The sequence below is a fragment of the Mus caroli genome, chromosome 1, assembly GCF_900094665.2.
Source record: "Mus caroli chromosome 1, CAROLI_EIJ_v1.1, whole genome shotgun sequence".
In the NCBI taxonomy this organism is placed as follows: Eukaryota; Metazoa; Chordata; class Mammalia; order Rodentia; family Muridae; genus Mus; species Mus caroli.
The window spans coordinates 105196636-105204578 of NC_034570.1; positions in this window are offsets into that span (position 1 = coordinate 105196636).

Below are 7943 nucleotides of genomic sequence, written 5' to 3' on the forward strand. Positions count from 1 at the left end.
AGAGAGAGAGAGAGAGAGAGAGAGAGAGAGAGAGAGAGAGAGACCACTAGAACATCAGTTGAACACGTGAAGATTTGTCCACAGCTATAGATTCAACATAGCATAGAGTATATGTGTCCAGGAATAGTGTTAACACCTCCTAAAGACAGGAACTCTGCTTTATAGTGTTTGATATGTCTGCAATTTTACTCTTCTCTTCTTGCCAGCATCTTAAAGCAATCCTCTCATTTCAACCCCTTGTGGTCCTTCCTTAATTTTTTCTCCCCATGGACTCCTGTGTCATTTCATTTCTTTCACTTAAACATCGTCTCATTGGTCTTATTGAGAGAAACCTACAGGAGGACAGGTTTCACAATGTTCTACATTCCTAAACAAATATTTCTGTTACACTTAAAAGGAAGAAGTTCAAGGAGCAGTGGTATGCCCAGAGGCAAACATGATATGTCAAGATGAAAAAAATAAACTGGGAATGGAGCAAGAGAGCACATATATTAAAACTTTAATTTTATTGAAAGTGAGGTAAAGGTTAGTGAACCTCAAAATATCAAGTGACAAAAGGATACATTGCTCCATGTTTTCAATTAGTGTAGCTTTGCTACTGCCAGGGTTTGAATGTGTCTGTATTTCTGTACCTTTTTAATCTCACAACGACAATTTATTACCAATTTATTTAAGTTTGTATTAATATTGCCATGAATGCCAATTAGTTTCTTAAGTGGCATATATAATTATGCTATATATACAAATATATAGCATAATTGTTATGTATTGACACTTAAACTGTAAAGATTATAAGTGATGTTGAATTTGTACATAGTTAATAGATTTTGCTGAATGTGTGTGAGAGGGAGAGAGAGTGAGAGAGAGAGAGAGTGAGAGAAAGAGAGAGGAGACATGGAAGTCGAAGGTCAGAGATTAAGCATTATAGTTATTCAATAACCTTTATATCCCATCTGGGTTATAAGGAACAGCTCAATGGATAAGTATTTGGTGTGTAATACCTGAATTTATTATCTTTATGCCCATGTAAAAATTTAGGCTCTATGACGTGCAGCTATAATTCCAGTGCTGAAAAGGAGGAGCTAGTTGCACCCCTGAAGATCCCTATCCAGACAGTCTAGCAAATTCAGTAACCTTCAATTACAGTGAGAACCCTGCTTCATAAAGTAATGTGGAGAGCTATAGAGAAGGCATCTTATGATATTTGTACATATATACACACTGTGAAAATAAAAATTTAAAATTGTGTAGTGGTTTCATGTTTGGTAACTACAACTAAGAATATTTTAAATGTTATGTCTCATATAGTAAGATTTGATGTACTATACTTTGATTTTTTGCTTAGTGCTCAGTGTCCTGTTTTCAGTGATGAAGAAATTTTATCTACAGATAGCTATATTGTAGTTCTGAGTCACACATTAACCTTGTCACACTGACAAGATTGTGAACTAATACTATCTACTTCTCAAGCTCAAACTTGTCCTGATACATATTTAGGACTTCTGAATATCAGTTAATTTATGATACATTTCTCCTGCTTAAGAGAAACACGTTCCAGAATCTATAACAAAGAATGAAATGCATATAGTCTCAAATTCTTTACATTTTTCTTCCAAGTCTATATGTGGTGATTTGAAAATGACATTCTACCATAAGTTCAGGTGTTTGAATGTTCCGTTCGAAGCAGATAGTGCTGAAAGGTGGATGGTAAATTCTGTAGGTGCTGGAGCTTTAGTAGAGGAAGTGGGTCACGGTGGGTTGGTCTTGATGTCCAATTTTTCACTCTACTTCCTATTCATTCTCTGTTTACTCTCAGCAGACATAGAATAACAGTCATCTAATGCTCCTACAACAATTTATTTCCTATTCTGATGAACTTTGTACTTTAAACTGTGAGCCAAAACCAAAGAAAGAAAGAAAGAACACACACACACACACACACACACACACACACACACACACACCACATTTTTTCCTTTAAGGTTTCTTCTTGTTATGAATTGGTCACAGCAATAGGGAAAATAGTCCGAATTTCAATCCTTTTAAGAAACAAATTTAATGCAGTATATAAGCCATTTAATATATATCTTAATTTAATCTGTTCCTATAACACTGCCAGATGTCCTCATGGGTCTGAAAAGATAAGAATTGTTGAAGGTCTTACACACTGAGTACAATCCTTCTTTCATTCTCCTCTGTTCAAGCGCATGTGCTTACTCAGAAACATATGGAGTCAAAGAAGTAACATTCTTACTCAAATATCTGATATATAATATATTTTGGCATGTCATCTTTGTTGTAGAGGTGCCAGCTGTGGGAATATAAAAAACACGGGCAGGCATATCAACCCTGTTTATGAAATTCAGGTAAGGTATCCATTCCATAACCTATGGATCTGTGGTTAACAGCCTTTGTAATGCTACAACTCTAATACAGTTTCCCATGTTCTAGTAATCCTCCATGATAAAATCATTTCATTGATAATTTTGTTAATATTGTGAATCAAAATATCAATATCTGATATTTAGGATAGCTAATATAAGTCCAGCAAAGTTGTTATAACATCCAGGGTGATCAACATTGCCTTAGAAGAAAGAAAGAAACAGTTTAATGTTTCTAATAGATTGAAATATCAATGCATAAAGAGTTATTGGGAAAAATATCACTGATATGATTAGAACAAGTGGGTTGCTTAATCCATCCTAATGAAGGGAACATGCAGAAACATTTTAGCATCTTATATCACTCCTCTTTGCATAACAAAATAGAGTGTTAAGTTATGAGGAACAAAATTCACTTTCATAATCCTGAAAATTAAGGATATCATTACAAAAACACTGGTAGACAAGGTGTCTGATATGAGCTACTTCATAGAATGCCTGCCTCTTACTTTGAATATGACATGATTTGTGGGGTAGACATGTATGTACAAGTTTGAAGCCTGTATAAAAGTCACCTGTTTTTATTATCCCAATCACCTCTCAAGAATCCATCTTTTAATACCATCAGTGTAAAAGTTCTAACATCTGGATGTTGTGGAAACAGAAAATGTAAAGCTGTGTTAAACAAGATTATGGAGAGAATAGTCTTCATAAAAATGTCCTCATCCATGTTCTACAATAAATATATTATAGGGATAATACCCAATAATAAATTTGACCTCTATTACCCCTTATTTGTCTAGTAGTGAATAAGGGCCATAGAGCAACTGTAGAGTAACTGAGACTGGTTCAAAGAAACATCACTTGGGAAGAGATGTTACTGCCTATTGGTAATCAGGAACTTTGTGTTTCTTGGTTTCATCCACCTACATGAAGGATATGTCTGAATGTGTGCTTTTCTATTCAGTAGAAGGTGATATATGGTCCTAGGTCTTTCTGTTACCTGTTACTGGAAATTCATCCCTTATCTTCTTTTTCTTCCTTGAGCAATATTTCATCTTTTCAAAGAAGGAAACATAAAGGTTTAAGTGAAAAAAATATAATAATTTTCTGAAAATATTGAACTAACCACTTCAGGGAGAATACAGAAGAATGCAAAATGTCAACTATGACACCTATCCTAATTAGGTTTCCCTTTTATCATGACACAGACTGGAGTCATTTGAGAAGACCCAGATCAGATCAAGATATCACTCAGATCAGATTGGACTGTGAGCCTGTATGTGAGAATTGCCTTGATTGTTAACTGATTCAGAAAGACACAGCCTACTCTAAGTAGAACCATTGCTGAGTAGGTGGTCCTTGACTACATAGGAAAAATAAATGAACTTGTACAAACAAGTCAGCAAGAAGTGTTTCTTCTTTCTACCAAACTTCTGTCCTGGCTGCATTCAGTCTTGCACTGTAATCTGGATTTGCAAGTATTTCCTCATCTATGTTTCTTTTGGTCAAGGTGGTTTATCACAGTTACAGAAAACATAAACACTATGGAGTTCCAGAAACTAAAAATAAGCATAATAACCATCATTTCTGAATTTGTATTGGACTCATATAGCAATATTATGGCTTATTTATATACTACATTTTTGAAGGGCATGTATTTCAATTACAAGGCTATTAGAATTTGGGTTAAATGTATTTTATATTACAAACAGTATTGTAAGTTATAATTCTTCTACAGAAGCTCCCAAAATCTCATGCATAAATGTTTGAAAATGAATGAATTGCTGTGATATATAAAGTAAGCCTTTCAAACAATGATATTTTAAACAATCCAGATTTGTGAAGTAGGGGCACTTTCTTCCATGGAAAGAGAATTTAGCTATTCAGTTCCACATATAAAAGCTTCTCATAGTATGGATGAGAAAAATTCTAGAGCAAACCATTAGCATTATAATGCACTACAATCTGAGAATTAGAGAAGGTAAAGAATTCTTACCTAATCTAAATTTCCCTCAGGGAAAACAAACAGAATCTACAATAATATTGCAATGTAGTAAATTAGATTAGTAACAACAAAGCATCATTAACAATTATATTATAACCTATTAGACAATTTGGCACATAGGAACACAAAACATGCAGCTCTTAAATGCCCTTGGCACTCTAGGTACAGAACAGGAATAGAACATGAGTAATGGATAGAGGCACTTAGTATGTATAACAGTACAGCCAAAATGAGCTAGATGTTAACAGATATTCTACCCTTACCCAAAGAGCAGATACACTTTCATTTATATAGTCCCTAAACCACTAGTACAAGGCAGCCACATTCTTCATTATTCCTAAAACTCTGGTACCAAACTTACTTTCATACTGTAGATATCAATAGTACCACTCATAGGGTACTATGACTATATTACTATGACGATTGACTATATTTCACTCTTGATATGGACATTCATTGTAAAATCAGCAAGATTCATCTCAGACACATGTCTCCAAAAAGCCAAGAAAACCTTAGCTATCAGCTGGGATGGTTAATTTGATAATCAAAATTAAAGGGCTCAAAATTTCCTGTGATACAGATCTCTCTGATTGTCAGTAATGATGCTTCCAAAGAAGTTTAACTGAGATGGCTGGACCCACTCTGAGCATGGGAAGTACCATTCTACTGGTTGGAGTCCTAAATAAAAACAACAACATGAACCAAACAACCAGCATTCATATTTCTCCTTTCTGAATTCATATGCAATATGCCTAGCTTCCTCACACTCTACTCCCACACCAGAATCACTATTGCCACCAATCTTTCCCAGACTTGAAGGACATCTCCTTCAACCCTTGAGCCAACGAAATCTGTCTTTTTGTTTGTTTGTTTGTTTGTTTTGTTTTTTGGGTTTTTTTTTTTGTTTTGGTTTGGTTTTTGATTTTTGTTTTTTGTTTTTTTGTTTTTGTTTTTTGTTTTTTTTTGCTTTAGTCGATTTTGACAGGGCAATCAGACAAGTGACTAATGCACAATTGAGCTTTACCTTTAACTACTGAGTTACAGAGGTTGACTAGCTCCTCCTATCCTCCTATGTATATTATAGCTATTTGCAGCCTCAGTGAAATTAAGGAAATCATGAAAATCTATCAAGAAAACTAGTAAAAAGAATATAATCCCTAGTTTATCTAGTTCAGACATCATAAATATTAATAATATGAATGTAACAAAGGCATGTTCTTACTTGGCTGGAATGTCAGATGTGTTTGTTGATTGATAAGCTAGTGTTAACCTTAATGCTGCCTTCTTCCTCCAAGAGGAGTTGAGTCCAACACTCAACATGAGGGTCACATTGCTGACTATTTAATTGAGATTTTTGGTGCTACTCAATACTCCTAACAAATACTACTTAATCATGATCTCTGATTATTATCAGACAAAAATCTACTTTTTGTGTGTGGTGCTGATGACTAGAATTATGCTTACTAAGTTCTCAAACATCAGCTACATCCTGTCTTATTTTTTTAAGATATTTTCTTCATTTAGATTTTAAATGCTATCCTGAAGGTCCCCTATACCCTCCCCATGCCCTGCTCCCCTACCCACCCACTCACATTTCTTTACCAGGACATTCCCCTATCCTGGGCCATATAATGTTTGCAAGACCAAGGGACCTCTCTTCCCAATGATGGCTGATCTTTCATTTTAAATGTTGCTTTTGTTTTGTTTAGTTTTGTAGACAGGATCTTATTAAGTTGTCCAACCTTGTTTGAACTCATCCTTTCGTGGTTACTATCATATCATCTGCAAAAAAACCAATACTTTAACTTCATCTTTAACAAATTGTATTCCCCTTGAGCTCCTTCAAGATCTATTGAGTAGATAGATATAAAATTGACATCCTTATCCTTTTGCTTATTTTAATGGAATTGCTTTTAGTCTCTTCACATTTGCAGGTTGGTTATAGATTTGCTGTACATTGCCTTTATTATGTTTAGGAATGTTCCTTCCATTTCTACTATCTCCAAGACTTTTATAAAGAAAGGGTGTTGGAATTTTTTCAAGATGTTTCCAGCAACCAATGAGAAGACCATGTATGCTTTTCAGTTTGCTTACATTTTGAATTACATTGACTGAATTTGTATGCTAAATTATCCCTGTACTTCTGGGATGAAGGTTATTCAGTCATGATGAATTCTCTTTTTGGTGTATTCTTGGATTCAGTTTGCAAGTATTTTCTTTAATATTTTTGACTTTATGCCTCTAAGGGAAATTTGATTGTTATTCTTTTTTCTTCTGTTTCCATTTTGTGAAATAATTTGAGGAGTATTATTTCTTCACTGAAAGTCTGGTAGAATTCAGAGATAAAAATGTCTGTTCCTAGACTTTTGTTGTTGGTGTTGTAGAACTTAATGACTGCTTTTATTTCTTTTGAAATAATAGGTCTTTTTAAATAGTTTATGTCGTCTTGATTTATCTTTGCTAAATGATATATATCAAGAAAATTATCAATTTCTTTTACATTGTTGGGTAAAGTTTGTCTATTTTGTGATTTTTTCTAAAAACAACCAACTCTTTATTCCATTGATTATTTGTATTGTTCTCTTTGTTTCTATCTATTTTTAATGTTTTATCATACACACACACACACACACACATATATATATATATATATATATATATATATATATATATATATAGTTTTCATTTTACATTTTAAATGTTATCCCCCTTCCTGGTCTCCTCTCCATGAACCCTCTACCCCATCCACTCCCCTTTGTTTCTAGGAGGGTACTCCCCCACCCATCAACCCACTTCCTTCTCATTCCTCTAGAATTCCCCTTTTCTGAGGCATCATGCCTCCACATGACTAAGTGCCTCACCTGCCACTGATGCATGATGAAGCAGTCTTCTGCTACATATGTATCAGGAGCCATAGACCTGTCCACTTCTACTCTTTGGTTGGTGGTTTAGTGCCTGGGATCTCTGAAAGATCAGATTAATTGATACTGTTATTTTTCCTATGGGGTTGCAATTTCTTTCAGCTCCTTCAGTCCTTTGCCTAACTTTTGCATTGATATCACTCAACTTAGCCCAATGTTTAACTGTGAGGATCTGCATCTGTCTTAGTCAGGTGCTGAAAGAACCTCTAAGAGGATAGCCATAACAGGCTCCTGTCTGTAAGCACACTTTTTTTTTTTTAATGGGTAATACTTTTAATAGTTAAATACACTCATAAATGACAAACATCTTTATGACAACAGGACAAATTGCTACTTGGTGCTTGACAATTTCCAACTGCTCAAAAATAAGTGAGCACATATTTTGTCATATTAGACATCAGACTTTTTATCCTACTGCTTAGGTCTGTCATCAGCATCTTTTAGCATCAGCAATAGTGTCAGGGTTTCTTGCATGAGTATGGAATGGATCACATGGTGGGCAGTACCTTGATGACCTTTCCTTCATCCTCTGCTCAATTTGTGTCCCTGCATTTCCTTTAAACAGGGACAACTCTGCATTGAAAACTTTTAGATAGGAAAGCATGAGGTTGCTTCCACTGAGGATGATGTCTA